This window comes from Cydia pomonella, chromosome 2 (genome assembly GCF_033807575.1).
Source record: "Cydia pomonella isolate Wapato2018A chromosome 2, ilCydPomo1, whole genome shotgun sequence".
NCBI lineage: Eukaryota > Metazoa > Arthropoda > Insecta > Lepidoptera > Tortricidae > Cydia > Cydia pomonella.
Window position 1 is genome coordinate 34,624,381 of NC_084704.1, and position 22,227 is coordinate 34,646,607.

Consider the following 22,227-nt stretch of genomic DNA (forward strand, 5'->3'; position numbering starts at 1 on the left):
AAATATGTCGGGCTGTCGGGTAAACAACAATGTTGTTTTCTTATTGTTTTTGTCCGAATAATCAATTACGTTTACACAAAAAAAAAAAAATTGGTTTTTTTGGAACACTCTGTGACGCTTGTATTTCTGTCTTTTATCAAATAAATTAAAAATAGGACAAGTGCGAGTCAGACTCGCCTACCGAGGGTTCCGTACTTTTTAGTGTTTGTTGTTATAGCGGCAACAGAAATACATCCTCAGTAAAGATTGACAACTATCATCGTTCATGAGATATAGCCATCACAGACGGACAGACGGACGGACGGACAGACAGCGGAGTCTTAGTAATAGCGTCCCGTTTTACCCTTTGTACGGAACCCTAAAAAAGACGAGTGTTTAGCATATATTTTTAGTTGTAGATTACATTTACCATGAGAAAGATTAAAAACTATATTTCATCTCATACAAAATGCTACTCGTACACTCCATCACATTTTTGGAGACAAAAAACAAGGAAGCAAAAGCAACGACTAAAGTCGTTGCTTTTGCTTGCAATAAAAAGAAAGTGATTTTAGTAAAATTCTACTACATTATTCACATCAAAGAACTAGGTACTTAGCGCTTGGTATCGCACATCTATTACAGTTTATTTCAAACAGAGTTCGCGAAGCTTTTAAAACACAAATCGTATCGAGTATACATTAGGAAATATTGTCTATACGTGAAATGCAAACTAGACGCTGTAATATCGAATATCGCGTTACGGCGTTCGCCTTTGTATGCATTCAATGCTGAAATCATATATATACCAAGTTCCTCTGAGTGGATTTAAAATATTCCAAAAAGAAGAAGATTTATACCGGTAAACACAACCTTTATACTTTATAGAATATTAATGGACAGTTCTGTTAATATACGACTGCCGTATGTCAAACGACTTGTGGGCCAAGCAAGCTAGGTACCGAGTGATATAAAACATAGTGCGGCGTCACGGCAGACCTCGAAGGAGGTGGCGGAACGACCTTGACGTCTTTCAGAAAGATTGGCCTATTATTGCCATACACCGAGACGCGTGGAAGAAAGAGAGGTCTTTGCCCAGCAGTGGGACACAACAGGCTAACAAATAATAAAATAAATAATCTGTTAATATGTAAAGTGTAATAAAATGGCAATAAAATAATATACGAAGTAGCTCTGTGAACTGGAGACCTCGCAGCATAGCTGAAAATTAAATAAATTTACGGCTCCGCCATTTTGAATCGACAAAAAACCAACGAGAATCTGTTGAAAATTGCGACCTGCCCTCATAGCCAACGTAGCGTTCGTAGTCATCTCTCTCTATCACTCTTCCCTCTTAGTGCGACAGTGACAATTACATTTCGTTCGCTACGAAGCGTTATCGATTGGCATGTTGGCTACGCGGGCTGTAGTTAAGAACATCCGGACATGAAAGCATTTTTCCCCAAGCTGAAATGGAGACGTAATTGGCATAAAGGACTTAAGCGCCAGTAAGGCTTAGTGTAAGGCCTGAGTGGACGTTCGAACCAGGGCGTTCGGCGGGGCGTGCAGCGTGGCGTCGGGCTCACAAGCGATTTGAGCAGCGTGCACTAAGGCCGCTTCTATACGTTAGCATTTGTTTATGCACGCCGCACACCCCGCCCCGCTGCACGCCCAACTCGAGCGTCCACTCAGGCCTTACACATGGCACTAAGGACTATTCTAAGTTTGCTCTGATAATGACTAAGTTAATTATTTTTTATTTATACCTTTTTTAAGCTCGAGGTCTACAGCTCACAGAGCCACAAGTTTAATGGAAATAAATAAAACTGGTGTTAAAATGATTAATTTTTGTTCCAGTTGCCGGCGACGGAGGCAGTTGCTAGTGAGTGTCACTTGTCATTGAACTCTCTTTGCCGAAGGAGGCTTTGGCGCGGTGCCTTCTGGCTAATTACGGAGGTAACTTAGCGTATTTCACTTTTAAAAACATTTAATAAACTAGCGTTTGGTTTCTGAGTAAAAGTCGCATTATCGAGATGGGCATAAAAGGTGTTAAAGGCAACGCGCAAGACAAGACCAGCACAGCATACATTTTGGTCGACTGATGTTGATACCTCGTATGGGAGAGTCAATTTTTTTATTGCATTTTCGCGGTTGGTCTCGTAGTAAAAGTTGCTCAATATGACCTATACAACTCGTACCCATCCAGTGTTGGCCGAAACGTTCATGCAATTGACCATTAACCATTACAAATTGAACCGTAAACTGTAATCGTCCGGTTCAATTTGTAATGGTTATTGGTCAATTGCAATTGACGTTCGGCCAACATTGTACCCACCCCACTTTCGGTAGGTATAATGTACCGATGTATGAGCAGGAATCAACCAACAGAATTAATTTTCTTCTCAGCTCCGCTGACATAAAAAAAAAATTCGGTTGATTCCTGCACATTTCCTCAGAGGCAAGGCAGCCTTAATAATCTACAGTTGAAAGTTTTGCTCGTCTTACTGCAACCTTGTACAGTCGCCATCTAATATAACGAAGCTGCCGAGGTGCTCAAAAATATCTGAACTCGCACTCTAACGCCTTGACAATAGAGGTGTGTTCAGATATATGTGAGCACTTTGGCCGCTCCGTTATATTTGATGGCGCTTACACCAACAGTGCAAGGCAGCAGTCGATTTGTCCGCGTTACGCATTCCATTACGCAGAGATAAGGGCCTTCGTTTGTTCTCAATTTACGTTTATGGCTCTGCGTAACAAATACAAACTCCTGTAAACCATGGATCTGGTTATTTGTTTAGAGGGGGCGTAAAGCATGGGAATTAGAAGAGGACCAAACATATGGCGAAACTTGCGACGGAAGATATGGCTGTCGCGCAGGTTGTTTCTCAATTTCTCTGATACGAACGAACGCTTAAAATTTGGCTTGTCAGATACCTCGGCTATGCCTCCCGGTATTGTGGACCAGGGTACGTCCTTAAACTACGTCCAAAAGAGAGGTATGGGCATTGTGAATGTCATCTTGCTTTGTGTGGTAGGGCACAGTACAGCGGATGTCATTCCAGATCTAGAGCAGAGCCCAACTGGGGAAGTACCTCCACCTTACAGAAAACCGCAGCCAAATAACACTAGACCCTACTCAAAGTGTTGTGTTCTTGCCGGTGAGTAAGGTTGCCAGAGCTCAACGAGGGAGGACACATGTAACTCACATAGGCTTCGGAGAATGCTTACCGTAGTATTAAAAAAAAATGTCACTAGCTATTTTATACTAAATTTATACTGATATGGTATGTAGCATATCATATACAACTGAAAATAGATGAATATATTAGACATGTTGTCGTGATATTTTTCTGTCGAGCCAGCCAACATCAACTTTTTAAGGTTTTCGTTGGAGTCTGCCCTTGTAATTATATTCTAGTTTCTGTCTGCATCTTTTCATGACCTTTGATTAAAACGTATAACTTCAATATTGCGTTAACTCTATAAACTTGTTTTAAAATGAATTTTTTTTTTGACGACCGGTTTGGCCTAGTGGGTACTGACCCTGCCTACGAAGCTTATGATCCCAGGTTCAAATCCTGGTAAGGGCATGTATTCGTGTGATGAGCATGGATATTTGTTCCTGAGTCATGGGTGTTTTCTATGTATTTAAGTATTTATATATTATATATATCGTTGTCTAAGTACCCTCATCACAAGCCTTATTGAGCTTACTGTGGGACTTAGTCAATTTGTGTAATAATGCCCTATAATATTGATTTATTTATTTATTATTCAGCCTAAACAAACGACACATAGTGGCCGATGAAACACCATGATGTTAAATTACTAACCAACCCTGTAGATAGTTTTTTAAAGTAGTTGCAGCAAGGAAGTGTTAATACGCGCTCGGACACTGAGCTATAATAGGTCCGAATCGAGTTATCAAAGTCTGGCCGAGTTCCAATGGCTTGCCAAGTGTACGCGAATCGGAGACTAACCACCGATACACTGAAGTGGCCTCTTGAAATAGATAGGCCTAATGCAATATTATCTTTGTTTTTTTGTACTCAGAAAGCGAAATAGTATTTTATACAATCGTTATATAATATAAAGCTTTTCAGTCGAGTACCGTGTTTAGGCAATGAAGCTTGCTGTTTTGTAAAGTACGACATTGAAAAGATTATATCACTATTGTATACAATATTTTTTGTACGAAGTCATCTAAAATAATACTTTTTTTACTATAAATAATACTTTTTTTAGTCTCATTTTGGGTCGCTGAGCCAACGGAGTAAGTAAGTTTACTATAAAACCTAAATAATTAATGAAAATTGGTAAGTATCTCAGTAAACAAAATAATAGTACAAAAGACATAAACGCGCGAAGTCTCCCGTTTAGTCTTTTCTATGGCAGCGCGGCGGCACGTGATTGGTCAGTTTTTTTTAGAGTTGACTACAGCGTATTAATTTTAATATTATAGTTGAGTTGGAAATGAAAAGTACGCAATTATAGTTTGGTATACGAAATTTTAATTAAAACAGCGCTGATCTTCCGATGAGACCATTACGTGAGAAGTAACCGTGTAAGGTAACGGACAAAAAAAAAAGAAACAAAATAAACATATACAAACCGTGAAGGTACAGCTTATTTACATTGGTTCGTCTAAACGTTCGATTCGCCTCGATACAGCCGGCTATGAGTACAGAATACTCCGGGCGACGCTCCGCAGCGGAGGCGGAGCGAAGTAATCCGCTTTGGCCACGACACCGCAACTTCGATCGCTCCGTCTACTTTAAACTCGGGCGCGAATCTTCTGCAAAAGATTAATAAGATATCTACTCGGGAAGTTTCTGAAAAGCTACATAATGCCGCGGATGGGGCTGCTTAGTGCTTGTACAAGTTGGTCGCAGTTTAACTACTTATTCGTACGTTGCACGATTTTAAACTGTTTTTACTGAACTTTACACACTAACTTGTTTCTTAATACCTATACCATAATATATAGTTTGATGTATAGGATATAGTGAATGAAAAACAAGATGTTAAACAGAAGGGAGGAACGGAAGTTAAATTATAGTTAATGATATCGTTAAAATTCCTTCGTTCGTCGGAGAGGTATGGGCATTGTGAATGTCATCTCGCCTTGTGTGGTAGGGCACAGCACAGCGGATGTCATTCCAGATCAGAGCCCAACTGGGGAAGTACCTCCACCTTACAGAAAACCGCAGCCAAATAACACTTGACCCTACTCATAGTGTTGTGTTCCAGCCGGTGAGTAAGGTTGCCAGAGCTCAACGAGGGGGGTGAGGTCAGGGTCGGCAACGCGCATGTAACTCCTCTGGAGTTGCAGGCGTACATAGGCTACGGAGACTGCTTACCATCAGGCAGGCCGTATGCTTGTTTGCCACCGACGTAGTACCAAAAAAAACTACTGGATACATGGACACCCTACTTATTGAAGGCAAGTAGGTGTATTTGACAATGTTAGTGTTACAGTTAATGCGTGAACGCCATCGATTTCAATTTCACCGTGTATACTTGTGATGTATGTAAAAATACACATTTATGTATTTTTGCAATGCCTAATGTTCACTTTTATGGTTTAAACTTAGAAGTTAGCCTTAGTTTTCAATTCCTTTACCTAATACATAATATGTAATTTGAAGTAGATACATTGAAAGATAACCTGAAAGGGTGAAACAGAAGGGGATAGAAATGCACGGCGGGGATTGCTTCACCAATAAGAGCGCAGGTCTTAAGTTCATGATGATATTTTCTTCTTAATACAAACAATACTACAGACGTTGAATATACGCGTAGAGTTTGTGTCGAGTCTAGTGCCGTAGTTAGTAAGGGAAGACTTAAATTTAAGCCACCGCGCAGCCGGCATATCTCTAAGTGAGATAACGTCCACCTGAGCTATGCCGACGCCTGGTACATTATATCTGACATAACATAATACCATGGCTCGTGCATTTACTTCAGAGGATATTCTCATAATACCTGGGAGCTACCTGGTAGGTATTGATTAGAACATAATTTTAAAGTAACTATCGCGAACATTTCGCACATTTTCATAGACTTTCGTAGGGTAGTTTACACAAATCTTTGTCCTGACATTTTACTGGGACATCGGATAAGGATGACACTCCTTAGACGGGGCGGGGCTTTAGCCACTTCGTTTTCTTTAAAAAGTATCACGTGATTACCGTGTAACCTGCGTCATAACGTCGAGAATTATACGGATAAACCCGATACAATTTTGTTTTAATATTTGTTTAAATCCTGGTATTTATTTTTATAGATTCACCTTGCTTATTTATTTAGTTTCTAAATTAAATCATTATGGTACCCATAGTGTAAACATGAGAAAATATTCAGGTAGGTTATGTTATGAAGGCGTTCCAAAATTGAAGCGCTTACCTTGTGACAAATTGTACAAGTTGTCTTTAGTCGCACCTTGGCAAGCGAGGTCCAAACCCTGGGGTCCGCTTAGCAACTAATCCCAGGAAATGGCGTAGGCACTAGATTTTATGAAAGCGACTGACGTCTGACTTTCCAACAACGAGGGTAAACTAGGCTAGACTTGGGATTAGTCCGGTTTCCTCACGAAATTTTCCTTCACCGAAAAGTGACTGGTAAATATCAAATGATATTTCGTACATAAGTTCCGAAGAACTTATTGTTACGAGCCGGGATTTGAAAACATTATATGGGAAACATATGGCAGATAATAAAACAATAAGGTAAAAATCATGGTAAGAACATAGCCAAAACAGTACATAACTAATACAGAAATCCTTCGCTCTGAGAAAAAAATACAATTATAAGGTATTTGAATTTAAAAGTTAACAGTTAAAGTTAACATTCAGTAAATAAGTTATTACATAAGCACGATTATAGATATAAAAAGCACAATTTAGAATTTGAAAAATAACAAGCACAATTTTCAATTTAGAATTTAAAATTTCATACAGGTACAATTAAAACAATTCAAATACAATTTTGAGTTTACAAAAATACAAGACATGATTACAATTTTATTGTATTCCGAGCTACGAGTTAACCAAAATTTCCATTTTGTTTCATTTTGTTTGATAACACTTACCCGTCTCGACGTTACAATAATAATTATTATATCGTCCAGTGCCGTATCTCTGCTGCCGCGGTTCGGAAACGCGTCGGCGAGCCATTCCGGCGGCCAATCATATCGCGTCGATATCCTGTCAGCGATATCAATTTTACTTCATTTAATTTTGCATTTAATGTCGGCAGAGTCATCTGAGTCATCTTTCGTAGGGCTGACACCCGTCTAGTTTGGAAACTTTACATAAATACATTTTTTTATACTAAATCTTTCCATTCGTTCCCTTATGTATACGCCTTTGCGGTGGCGTAAAGCGACATCTACCGAAAGATGATTACATCTTTTAACGGCACCGGAGTTTCAAGTTATATTGAGAATACACCAGTAACAATGTACCCCATACTAAATATGTTTTTAACAAGTCTGCAATACTTTAAGTTTCCAATTTATTGTGATAAATTGCAAATTTTCCGTCTAGAGTCAGACTAAGCAAGTTGGCAGCAATTTCGATAGCCCAGCCTGTGCAAGTGTTAAGTAAACGTCATAATTTCATAGAAGTTTGACGTTTAAAATAACACTTGCACTGTCTGTCAAAACCGCTGCCAACTTATCTTGGTCTGATTCTATTTGACTAAATTTAGTTATAAAAATCAACATGTCAACAACCACCGTTGGCCGAACCTTAATTGCAATTGACCTTTAACCATTACAAATTGAACCATAAACTGTAACCGTTCGTTACGGTTTACGGTTCAATTTGTAATGGTTATTGGTCAATTGCAATTAACGTTCGGCCAACACTGTCAACAACGAAAACGCGAAACCCTAAAATTGACGGCACTCTACGCCGTAGCGCTACGCCCGGCCCGGCGCGTAACGGCGCCTGTCAAAATATTATGCTTTCTCACCAATGTTTGCTTTTACTATCTCGTAAATCTCACTAACCGCTAACAAACCAATTAGTGTTGTTTTATTACGGTTTATGAGATATTATTGAAGGTGCAGTGCACTATCATGCTGTCCCTGACCAGTAGCCGGTGTGGTGAAGTTAATATATTTCATTTGTCAGCATTATATCAAGCGCTAGCAATAATCTATGACTACTATTATGTATTAAAATGTGTCACCCTATTCGTATCCTGTATTTTATTAACTAGTACATGTTGCATAATCCGCATGTATTGTACCTATTCATACTTCTTCTTCCTCGCGTTCTCCCGGCATTTTGCCACGGCTCATGGGAGCCTGGGGTCCGCTTGACAACTAATCTCAAGATTTGGCGTAGGCACTAGTTTTTACGAAAGTGACTGCCATCTGACCTTCCAACCCAGAGAGTAAACTAGGCCTTGTTGGGATTAGTCCGGTTTCCTCACGATGTTTTCCTTCACCGAAAAGCGACTGGTAAATATCGAATGATATTTCGTACATAAGTTCCGAAAAACTCATTGGTACGAGCCGGGGTTTGAACCCGCGACCTCCGGATTGCAAGTCGCACGCTCTTACCGCTAGGCCACCAGCGCTTCTTGTACCTATTCATACAATTTATATTATACAGTAGAACGCTCGGGTTGCACAGAACGCGAACGGTGTGACTTACCGGTGGCATTTAGTTTCAAGAGTAGATAGCCTAGGCTTACGAGTAGAAACCTAATGCGTTTAGTTTCGTATGCTGATATTCTCTCCCACGATATTTGCAACACTTATGAATGAATGGAATATGTTTATTTGCCTAACATTTACAATAACATACTTATCCTAGACGAAGACGAAAGAAAAAACCGGACAAGTGCGAGTCGGACCCGCTCACCGAGGGTCCCGTACAAATTTAACTTTTTTTAATAGATTTATAGTTTTTAGGTTTTTCCCTGTACTTGTAGTGTAAGAAGATATTGCCAAATTTCATAGCTCTAGGTCCACGGGAAGTACCCAAAAATTTTGATTGACTGTCGAAATACGTATTTTGCGGCACAAGCGGCCGTATCTTTTTTACGTTAACTTAGAAGTATGTATGTATGTATAAACTCTTTATTGTACAAAAGACAAAATATAAATATGGCACAGGATAAGCAGAAGTTTGATTTTTTCCGCAGCTTCAAGGAACTGTAGACTAGAATGTCAACTAAATACCTCCACGCGTTCCCGCGATTAAGGGTATAGACAGATAAACGGATGGACGGACGGACCGATAACAAAGTGATCCTATAAGGGTTCCGTTTTTTCTTTTGTGGTACGGAACCCTAAAAAAGTAAACGAAACGAAAGTAAAGAAGTTGCATGTTGATTTTCTAGTAGAAACTCACCGGGCTAAACTACTTTACTAAAACTAGTTATATTGTAAATTTCATTTTTACTTACTTAATCTAATGAAAATCAGCTTCAAGCAGCCAAATCGTCTCAGTTAAATGGTAGCATAGTATTGTTATTTTTGGTCCTAGGGCACCCTGGAGGTGCATAGATCCACAAGATCCTTCCACGCCTCTATCTTGAGCAACCGTCTTAGCCTCGTTCCAGGACTATAACCGGGAAAATAGAAGTTCGTCAATTGCGGGCATTTTTCTCTGTCACTCTAATTACGTCTTAGTAGTAAACGAGAAAGATCCCCGCAATTTACGAATTTTGGTTTTCGCGGTAGGCCCTGCCTACGGCTCGCAGCTCGTTCTATGCTTCACCTCCAGTCCAGATGTGTACGGGGCGTTTGCGAGCTCGATTTCCGCCTTGAGGTCGCCACTCAACCGCGATGCTGCGCTGTTCGCAGCTTGAAAGGTGTAGATAGAAGCATAATATAGATAGCCTTTAGTCAAATAGTAGGTATATTACATATGTTACGTAGGTCACTAGACAAGTTTTGCAATAGACAAATATGCAGCAATGAGGTGGCCTATCGTATACATGTTTTTAAAACTATATTTCCATAGAGAAAAAGATTGGCTGGAAAAAAAAATTTTTTTTTTTAATTTACTTGTTGAAAAATCTTAACTTTGTATGAAATTAAAATGTTGTATAAAATATGCGTAAATCACCCTTAGCCCACGCCAGGGATCGGAAACCGGTATTTTTTCGTTCTTTGTTAATTATTTCATTTCTAATTGGGCAATCTAATAATACGAAGTCGTTATCTAAAAACACAACCGAGTCCTATATTTGGAGTATAAAATAAACCGAAATATACGTTTATTTCAAAGTTTTTCCAAAAAACCGGTTCCGATTCCTGGCCCACGCCGATGTTTTCAAAGTTTAAATATTTTTTTTTATTTATGAGTAAATTTAAAAATAAAGTAAATGTTTTCCGCCCAAACATTGTCTATGAAAATATAGTTTTAATAAAAGTGTATGATAGGCCACCTAATTGTTTCATATTTGTCTATTGCACAACTTATCTAGTGACCTGCGTATGTCTGAATAAATAAAACTACATTTATTAAATCATATCACAAAATGAAATGATAATGTTATTATCTGAATATATAAAATATGGACATAGCCGGAAATCCGGTTTGCGCTATTTTTAATTAATTCATTGCGAAGCATAATGCGCTTAACTATATTATTTATACAGTTAATATTTTATTTTAATTATTCTCTGTGCAATACCGACCTACTTTGAAATGCGCACGATTTACTACGCCATCGCCATGAAATATATCGGAGGTTGGAGCGGCCAATGTGCTCACAAATATCTGAACACGCTTCTTTTGTCAAGGCGTTAGAGTCCGTGCGCTCCGATATATCTGATGGGGACTGAGCGTAAATAAATATTATAGGACAATTTTAGATAGATCAACTTAGTACCACAGTAAGCTCAATAAGACTTGTGGGTACGACGGCGGTATATATACAAATATAATATGTATAGTTATATATAAATATTTATATACCTACATATCTATAACTTAGGACAAATATTTGTGATAAACACAAATAAATGCCCTTACTTAAATAATTCGAACACGGGACCTTCTGCTTCGTAGGCGTCACTAGCGACTAGGCTAAGAGACTCATAAAAATATGTGCATTACCAAGCAGGCATCGGAAACCGGTATTTTTTGTATGCTGGGAACGGAAACGGTATTTTTGTTAATTATTACATTTCTTATTGTGCAATCTAATAATACGAAGTCGGTATCTAAAAACACAACTGAGTCCTATATTTGGAGTATAAAATAAATCAAAATACCTATATGGTTATTTCGAAGTGTTTGCAAAAAACCGGTTCCCAAGTTGTTAAATGTAGCATGTTTAGTTTTTATAGTTGCCCAATTTCACAGTAGATGTCGCTGATCTATCGGCTACTTCACGCTATTAAGATTTTTCTACAGCCCCTTATAAGGTAAATTTGGTTTCGGAATAAATGAGTATTAAGTTGTCAAGTGAAGTGTTTCGTTACAAAAGGTAGGAAGTGCAGTGCAGTGGTAGTGAGTGAACACAAGTATTAGGTGCCTAAGAAATTTTCTAAAATGTTTTGCGACTAGAATCCATTGCACATTTCTGTAGCACAACACAAACCACAAGTATAATTTGATTTATGACACAAAAACAAACTGCAGGAGGATAACAAAAGTGGTTCAAGGCGCGGGCTCGGTAAATAAGTTGCCAAGTCCGAGATATCATCCATCATTCACCTGCGCGGCGGGCAAGTCTGCGGCTGAAAGATAGTTTGGGTACTCAATCTGTGACATTACAGATTGAAATAAGGTTTTTTCTAAAATGTTCCTTTGCTCCCCACTGGGCAATTGTGCTCCAACTTTTTTTTATACTGCGTCGGTGGTAAACAAGCATACGGCCTGTATGGACGCCTGAAAATCCAGAGGATCTAAGGCATTTATTTACGAAACGACTTTGACACGAACTACTTAGTAGATTAGATTAGATTAGATTTATTTATTTCTTAAAGAAAAAGACACAGTATTTTACACAAAAGGATAAAACAAAGGCTTTCACTAAAAGATCGTCAACTTAACATTAAAACAAAAAATAAATAAAAAATTAAATTAATAAATAAAGAAATGTACACATAGTTACAATTATGACAGTTAAAGCGTATATCGTTGGCTTATAAAAGTATCAGAACCTCATTTAAGTGTTACAACATGATAGCGGTAATGGTCTACTTTAAACCACTCAGCGCTAATCACGACACATTGTCGATTTGCATCTACGAAATAAGTATATCGTATATCTTAAAATGGTGTGTGCGCTACGCGCAACCCGGCGAAGTTACGGAGCCGGCCGGGGAACCGGAACTTGACACCCTTCGGCCTAAACTGTTCCGTGGCGGTGGAGACGTGAACATTTTATAAACATCTTGAAATAGGAGAACGATTTCAATGGTAATTGCTAATTAGACAATGCCTACCTACCTATATAGAAAAAAAAAACTTTTTTTTCATGCAAGAATCACTTATGTGTGTGTGTATGTGTGTGTATGTATGTGTAGCTTTAACGACTTGACAAATATATTTTAATATCACTTGAAAATGGTTATTATACTATATAAAAAAATCCTTTTCAACTTACAAACTTTTCTATATGAAAACATTGACGCAAAGCCGAATCTGGGACAAATGTAGACGCGTGTCAAGTCCGTCGGGAACTCCGCAACTCGGGGGAAAAGATACCATTTAGGGGTTGTTTTGCTTACAACCCTAAACAGCAGATTTGAGAAAGCGGATGATTATAAACTTTGACTTAATCCTTCATTTGTGTGAGATGGTTAAATAAAATAAGTTTTTGGCAAAAAAAAAATATTGGTCCAAGCTTTTCTCGCTGACTCTACTGTTTCTTTTCACAGGCAACTAATACTCATCAAGACAATTCTAATAACCCCAGACACAATTAGGTTGCGTTGTTTTATCACAGAGTTCCTATGTCCACCTCCTGTCTCCATCAACAGATAAAAACAAACCGGAAAGTGGGTCAAATTTAACTTGCAATATTTGACCCGTAAAAACATACATAGTTAAGTTACATACATTGGTATATTGCAAGTTAAATAATAGCATGTAAAAACGTAGGCTGAAAGATCGTTTGTACTGTATCAGTAGAGCAGAAAAAATTAAGAAGTTGAATTTTGCATATAAAATTACATAAATTACATTTATAACGTGTACAAGAAATAAGAAGCGATTGTCGAATTTAAACTGTCGTGGGACATACTAACATTAAGTGAGTACAGTTCACGATGGCCGCGCGCCGCGTACTGAAGAAGCGATTTTGGTGAATTCACCCGCTAAGGGGGTTAAAAAGATGACAGTTTGTATGAAAATGAAAATGATTTTATTTCATAAATGTTGGGTACACATATGACAAACAAGGTTGGGTCTTCCTAGTAGGTAAGAAATACCTGTGTCAGGAAGTCCCGCTCCTCCATAATAGACAGTGGTTGTTTGTAACAATTGTAACTCTCTAATTAATTATCTATAACTTAAAAACTAGAAGTACTTATTACTCATTACGACGACAGAGCAGTTGTAGTAATAATAATAGCCTTACGGCTAAATAGGAACCTGTAGTTGGGTGCGTCTGTGTGTGCGTGATAGTGATTGTGTGTGTGTGTGTGTGTGTGTGTGTGTGTGTGTGTGTGTGTGTGTGTGTGTGTGTGTGTGTGTGTGTGTGAGAGTGTGTGTGTGTGTGTGTGTGTGTGTGTGTGTGTGTTTGCGCGCTTATGTGTCTGCGTGTGTGCATGTAAATGTTTAACTAATGTTACAATTTCATTTTATGTTAGGTACTTGCTTAAATAAAGAATAATTATACAGAATTACACAGTTTGTTTTATTTAGCATAGAATTACAATTAGTTAAGGGCAAGATTAAGTAGAAGTTCAGTGTCTTCATAACTAAGTATCTTCAACCATTCCACTACGGATTTTTTACAATTATGTATTCTCTGTTCGTGTATATTAATTTTTACATTTATTTTGTTGTAAAAGTAAGCGGATTGTGTCTTGTACTGCCTTTTAGCAAACAAGGATTTATATGTTGTGAGTGGGGCAACAATGTTCATTCGTCTTCTTGAAGGCTGCGTAGGAGTGAATTTTAAATGTATAATTTTGTATGTATATGGTACAAGACCACTAAAAATATGCAAAAATGTAACTACTAATTCTGTCATAATCCTTATCACACACAGAAAAGAGGTCAAGATAAATTCGAGTTACCATAGAGTCTATGTACAACTGAACTTACGCGCTAAATTGTGATTTCGTATCGTCAGAATAACAGTTATATAAATTTTCGGTGCTATGCTTCCTCAAACTCCAATGTGTAGCAATCAGATTACTACAAAATATACGAACATATACCGTTGTATCTTCTAGAAAATCCGGAGAAGGGAATTTTATTGTACTTTTATTCTCAAAGCAAGTATACTCTATAGATGCTACACGCGTGCGCCCTCGGGAGAGAACATACGCAATGCGACTTTATTTAAAAAGTCGCTTTAAACTGACAATACACCTACCATAGACAATCTTCGGCATTTAGTCGGGTTGTTTGTGCTCCCCTCATGGGTTCAATTAGAAAGCAACAACGAACTAGAATAACTAAGTCGAGCTCAAAAGTTTTTTTTTCATAGCGGGTATTGGTATATGGGGTAATATTCAAACCTGCGGGCGGGATATATTTTTGGATCAGTGACAGTCATTTGGACCATTTTTCGAAGTCAAAAATGTATGTCTGCCAGATCTTAGAAATGATTAATACATGATTTGGTAATCATTTCATGAAATGATCGGTTGGCCATATCATGAAAAAGTTAAACCTAACCTAACCACACGAGTATCATGAAGTGATCAATTTTAAAATGGCATTGCATGAAATGATCAAATTCGTAAAAAGTAGAAGATTTTTTTTGACGATAATTTTTTTTTCTATGGGGCAGTTCGTCCAGGGCGGCCAACTCGCCATATAAAGGCCGAAAATTGTTCCTGTCAAAATCTTTTTTCTTCTACTTTTTCTGGATTTCTTTCTCTTTGTTACACTTGCAGATTCTACTAAAAAGTCCAGGGCAATGGGGAATATTACGCGAAACTGCGTAGGGGGCGCCACTACCACAATCCATTACAGTCTGAGGGTCTACCGTGAAACAAGAAAATCGAAATTTCGTTATCTAACCTCTCTATCACTCTTGCATGTTCGAGCTGTTTACTTGCTCCGCCTTGATGCATCAGTGTCATATTTAATATCTGTGAAAACTTGACAAACAGTATAAGGCACAGTATGTATAAGTTAGGCCCTCAGCACACGGCGCGTAAGCGTAAGAGACGCGTAATACGCGCGTAGTACGAGAGCACTACCAGTACGTACAACTTCAAACAAGTCCCCACACGAAGCGTCGCGTAATACACGCGTAAAAAACAAAACTTCTGACATATATATCAAAGAAAGAGATCGTAGATACATCCGCCGATGACATCTGACGCCAGCGAGGCCAGCGACTACATGATTTCAACTACTTAATTAAGTATCACTTATAAAAAAATATACTGTTTATTTCCACAAACAATCACAAGGAAATATATACTTAGTACTAATCTCACATTTTAAAGATTATCTTGACTAAGGAACTGGGGATGCAACCCCTGTTTATATTAACAAATTACAAAATTAAATGTTAGTGAGTCTTTTCACATTTAAATCAATCAGTTATAAAGCGATTACGCTTACGCGACGCTTGGTGCCGAGAACTCTACGCGTCTCGTTTTCGTAACGTTTTGACAATACGCTTACGCGTATCTTATGCTCACGCGCCGTGTGCTGAGGGCCTTACTCTATAGTTTACGATAGATGCTAGTGTTGCACGCAGAATACTGCAGTAATACTCCCTATGGAATCTACTGTTCTGTGTTCTATTGTATAATTACTAATACTAACAGCGAGCACTATGAATAATGATCAATTAATCAGCGAACTGGGGCAGAGTAGATAGATACATTCCAATCAGGCCTCCGATAATGTTTATCCATTTGATTTAGGTTGGGATCGGGCGCCAATAGTCCAGTGACGCAGTTTCACATTGCTGTACCTATAACAGTTCGTGGCGTTGCTAATGCTATAGTAGATTGTTAACCAAGGGATGAAAGGCACTCATTTCTGTCAAACGGCCCGATTCGAAGAATGATTAAGACACGTTTAAGATCTTGGAAAGATCTTTAAAATATCGATAACTAAACGACCACGGCAACGCGCATGTAACACCCCTGGAGTTGCAGGCGTCCATAGGCTACGGTGACTGCTTACCATCAGGCGGGCCGTATGCTTGTTTGCCACCGACGTGGTATTAAAAAAATTCTGAAATAAGTGATTTCTGAAGTGTAAATTAAATTTGACGATATAGTTACTTGCCGATTTAGATTAAGACAATAAATCTATATTTTTAAGAAAACAATACTTTATGGTAAGTGTCATCTTAACACCTTAATTACTTGTTTTTATATATTATCTATTCCGTAATTAAACAATAATAAAAAATATCCCAATTTAGGCACAACTATACGGTCCCATGTCACGAAATCAAGTCGAATTGGCCCCTTGTTACCGTTCGATTAGCCTCAATAGGTATTTAGTTGAAGCGGTGGTGGCCGAGTGGATATGACGTCCGACTTTCAATCCGGAGGTCGTGGGTTCAAATCCTGGCTCGTACCAATGAGTTTTTCGGAACTTATGTACGAAATATCATTTGATATTTACCACTAGCTTTTCGGTGAAGGAAAACATCGTGAGGAAACCTGCATACATCTGCGAAGAAATTCAAAGGTGTATGCGAAGTCCCCAATCCGCATTGGGCTAGCGTGGGGACTATAGCCCCAGCCCTCTCGCGCATGAGAGGAGGCCTGTGCCCAGCAGTGGGACGTATATAGGCTGAGTTATTAGGTATTTAGTTATCTACATATTTCTACATGTTGCGGCGCTTTCGTATTCTCATGAAATGTGACGCTCCCGAATTCTCACAGTCTCGAACAAACAATGCATTGGCGTTCTTTACGAATATACAAAAGGTGGATGGAGAAAAGATGAAACGCTATCTGATGGTATACGGCTTGAAAATTTATTTTTAAACTCGGTTTTTCGGGAAAAAGATGTACCAGTGCCAGTGTTCGCCGAAACGTTAATGCAATTGAATATTTACCATTGCAAATTGAACCGAAAACTGTAACTGTTGAATGAATTGAATTGTAACCGTCCGTAACGGTTTACGGTTCAATTTGTACTGGTCAATTTTCAATTGCAATTAACGTTTGACCAACACCGACCAGTGCTAGTGATTCATTAAATATTGACTCTCGTGTTATCGATATCGATACCAAATTATTTCAATCGAGGAAAAATTGTGACTCCTCATTTTATTATTAATTGAGAGCGTTAACTCTTTCATTGCCTATTTGCGAAGATCATTAATTTATTTTTGTCGCAACTATTTAAATTCGATATTCTGCTGTTGACTTAAATAATTCTGACAATTACTAAAATTACGAGTAATAAATCAGTTATTGAAAGCAAGATTATAACACTTTAGAATTACATGATGATAATGCTCTCCTGACCGATTTCGGCCATAGCGACGTGCTCTGGAGTAGGCAATTTTTAATTCGCGTTATTAGAGTATACTGACCCACTCTTTGGTGCGGCCTTAGATGACTCACGTCAGTGTTGGCCGAACGTTAATTGCAATTGACCATTAACCATTATAAATTAAACCGTAAACCATAACAGACGGTTACAGTTTTCGGTTCAATTTGTAATGGATATAGTTTGGAATTGGAAAAACAAATTTGAAAAACTTAACAGCTGATTATTTTAAGGCACAATTTATATTAAATAAATTGGATAGAATTAAAAAAAAAAGGTGACTTGACAGTGACGTCACTGGTCCTGTTTTCATGTGAATTTTAATATTTCACAAAACTCTGCATAGAGAGCGCCACTAGCACATACTGAGGGTCTACCGCGAAACACAATAATCTAAACTACGTTATCTGCCTCTATCACTCTTGCATATTCGTGCGATAGAGAAGCAGATAACGAAATTTCCATTTTCGCGTTTCGCGATAGGGTCTCTGTAAACAAACCGCCTTGATTCATTCGCGTTTAGGGTCGGCAACGCGCATGTAACACCTCTGGAGTTGCAGGCGTTTATAGGCTACGGTGACTGCTTACCATCAGGCGGGCCGTATGCTTGCTTACCACCGTCGTGGTATAAAAAAAATCAATGTCATAGTGAAAACTTATCAAAAAACTGTTTTAAGGCATAGTATGAATAAGTTACTCTATGGCTTACAATGTGTGCTAGTGCTGCACTCTGGCGGCAGAACATTGCAGTAATTCCCCTATTCCATTGGCTATCGTTTTGATAGTTGGAAAAAAGGACCTGATTTGACTATACTCTGTATCTTTAGGTATTTAAATAAAAGTAAACAAAATCTACCCTCGAATGGCTCCTTAAGCCAGTTACGAGTAGATGAAAACATTACCTGATCAAATAATCTAGGTTAAAATCAGGAGGCCTACCGCGAAAATCGAAGTTCGTCAATTGCGGGCATTTTTCTTTGTCACTCTAATGTGGTCCTAGTGAGAGTAAAAGAGAAAGATCCCCGCAATTTGCGAATTTCGGTTTTCGCGGTAAGCCCCCAGGTCATTCAGTGACAAGTCTATGCGGTTTAGTATTTGCTTGGTTAACCAATGGCTAATCATTGTTTGTCCCTTTCCGACGTATTGGTATGATGGAAAAGGCCAAACGATGATTAGCGGCATCGTAACTTTAGTACACGTTTATGAAGGGGGTAAATGTCTACCCGAAAATGTGCAAACTGTTTGTTTAATTTTATTTAAATACCTAAAGATATAGAGTACGAGTATAGCAGGCAAATACCCTATTGCACGCGTCAAGCCGGGGGTGTTTATTTTACCTCTAGACGGAGATAAAGCCAGAAAGAAGGGGGGAGGACTTTCGCAGTCTATGATGTATGTTTATTTTTATTGCGAATTAACATCCGCCCTCGGCTTTGTCCGCATTTAGTTCGTTAAAAACTTTGACCTTTTTAACTCCCTTCGGGGTCGAATTTCAAAAAGTACCTTTGAAGAAAGTGTCTTTAAATTAAAATTTCTATCTTTAACATATTGAGAAACGGGAACCCGCTCGGCGGGTGCCCTTTTCGTAGTCAATTTCCTCTACAAAGCGAGAAAACACAGACCGGTTACGAGCGTAGCGCTACGAAAACGTTGGCAGTGAATGTGTGGTTTAGGCCGTACGTGCAAATAGATAGATAGATAGAATACTCTTTATTGGCACACCTCAGTAAAAATAAATAATTGATAAACAAATAAATGATTATGAATTATGAATATCGATATCTGTTTTACATGTGTATTTTGATAATTCAGTATTTTATTCATTTAAAAGTTCGTTTTTTTTCTGTGTTATTATTGTATCAATCACGTAGCAATGACCGGACACAGATGTGATGTAACTACCTAATTACTTTTTAAAGCTCTTTGTAGGTACGATAAGAATCTAACACTATTAGAAACGGACCAGATAAAAAAAGACGAGAGAAGCCTAGAAATTTTGCATAAAAAAATTAAAATAGATGGTTATAGGGTGGTAAATTTATATTATATCTAAAGTCCCTATAAAGGGTTAAACAGGGCGATACAATTTTAATACAACCCCATAACATACGCATTTAATTAATTGCTGAACCAATTACCTATAAATTAAATGGTATTACATACACAAGATGTTAGTAGGAAAAATATAAATCTATTGTTATTCGACAATTTTAACAGTAACGCGTTAAATTTCGCCGCTAATAGCTAGTAGCGCTAGTGTAGACGGAGGTCTTTCAAAATGTCAAATGCATAGTATTTTTAGTTACAAGCTTTTTTATCGCGAATTTTCAATCCTTATTCATAATTGTGGTAAATCTATTTTTGATTATTCATGGTAAATATTTTAGATATACCTAGGTAGTTCAATAAAAGAGTGATTAAAAAAAGTGCCAACTAAAATATACTTATATAAAATTAATCAGGTTTAAAAAAACGACAAATTTAAACGTTAAGTTACTTTTTTTGGGACAAAAAACAGTAACACACAGGTTTAGACACAGAAATAGAATACAAAGAATACTAAAGTGTGAGACCAACAACATCTTCCACAGATTACTAGATTACGTACTGATAAATCTACTTTTGTGTAAATTAGAACTTTTTTTAAAAAACGCATAGGATTTTTTTTTTTTTGTTTTTCTGGACCACCATCTAAAGTATGCCAACTGGTGTGCACAAAAACGGTAGCCCTCATTACAACTGCAACATCCTCCTAATTGCTGAACCGTTCACCTATCAATTATGGTATTCGGTGGTAAGTCAGGTGACGGTGAGGTCGAACCGAGCACGTGAGTCCGGGCACCATTCATCGAGGGCGCGCCTGCGCGCGCAGCGATCAATAGCAGCCCAGGCGGGCAGTGCCCGGCTTGCCCCGCTGCGAGACGCTCGCTCTCTCGCCCATGACCGGGAGACACAGATGACGGAGCCCTACAGCCTGCTACCCGACCCGCGAAGCCCGAGTAAGAGACAGACGGCTGGCATTCGAGGAGTGTCGAGGTACGAACCGATTAGGCGTTAGTGTGGACCGCACCACACCTGCTATGATTTATTACTAATGTTTCATATTAGAATGTGTGACCATTTTATTGTGTTACAATAGTATACTCGGACGTTTATAATATTATTTTTTTAGATTTACAACGGCTAATTAGCTTAGAAGTGTCCCACAATTTTGTGTAAGCCATCATTAAGACTTCTTTCTGGTTACTTGGATGCATTCACATTTAAAGTGACCTGTTCTCATTGCTCTCAAGTGTATTAAACTAGGAATACTTAATTGGCAGAAAAGCTAAATAAAATTCAATATGAATTTACCATATAATATTTAATTCTAGTACATAATTAATAAACATAATTAATTGGACTTGTTTAATGATTAATTAATTATTTCAATGTTACATTGCGTTACTTCTATGAGGTATATGGTAACTAGAACAATATTTTTCTAGACCCGTTTAATATTGTATATAATAAATAACGTTTCATATGTGTGGTGGTCATAAATCGTGGATGGTCGAAAATGTGCTATATACAGCAGAAAAAAAAGATCAACTAATATCAAGCGAGGAGGTTAAAATTAATATCAAATGTGATACCAATACAATTCTTAAGAAATTGGTTCATCTAATTAAACACGCGATATTTGACAATGTGACAGACAGACGGACGGACGGATAGAGTCACACCATAAGCGTTTCTTTTGTACAGAACCCTAAAAAACCATAGCCATTACAAAGAGCCGGTCCAGTTCAATACAATAAAAGTTAAAGACACCCCCTGTACGCATTTTTTTTTGCTGTGACAGCAGCGGGGTTGGCAGCAGTCCTTTCAACGTACCTACGTTAATTTGTATCCAGTGCTATTTTAACGCACCCCTTATATCGAGTTAATTGACAACATTTCAAATTCGCTGACGTGGCGTCGTGCCTACATGTATTAAAATTATAAAAATATGTGATATTTTTAAATCTAATTAACATGTATGGAGACACTACACATAAGGATTAGTTCGAATGCGAGTTAGAGTCACTTTGAGGAATTTTAGAAATAAATCTATTTTATTTATTTCTAAGTTGCGACCCGCCCCGGTAAACCTTAACAAATTGTACAACTAAACTTTCCTCTTCTTCTTCCTAGCGTTATCCCGGCATATTGCCACGGCTCATGCGAGACTGGGGTCCGCTTGACAACTAATCCCAAGATTTGGCGTAGGCACTAGTTTTTACGAAAGCGACTGCCATCTGACCTTCCAACCTAGAGGGTAAAACTAGGCCTTGTTGGGATTAGTCCGATTTCCTCACGTTGTTTTCCTTCACCAAAAAGCGACTGGTACAAGTTGAGGTTTGAATTTAAACCCGCAACCTTCGGATTGAAAGTCGCACGGTCTTACCGCTAGGCCACCAGCGTTTCTATACAACTATACAACTAAACCTTCCTCAAGAATCATTCTATTGATAAGTAAAAACCGCATAAAAATCCGTTCAGTAGTTTTTAAGTTTATCGCGGACTTAGTGTTATAAGAAGTATGAAGGTACTTTTCTACTTTAAACCGTATTCATAGTGGGGTCTAAAAAAT

At 38.1% G+C, this 22,227-nt stretch overlaps 1 protein-coding gene across 5 annotated transcripts in view; it reads left to right on the forward strand.

Moving 5' to 3' along the window:
- Positions 1-22,227, forward strand: part of LOC133515449 (protein turtle-like) — a 171,128-nt gene that overhangs the window by 100,967 nt on the left and 47,934 nt on the right. For 4 of the 5 annotated variants that reach the window (XR_009799022.1, XR_009799023.1, XM_061847993.1 and 1 more), the window contains exon 2: positions 1,837-1,861. The gene's annotated coding sequence lies outside the window, so the exon portion shown is untranslated. Of the gene's footprint in view, positions 1-1,836; positions 1,862-20,526; positions 20,649-22,227 lie in introns of those variants that run through there. The other variant, XM_061847995.1, reaches the window with a different exon arrangement.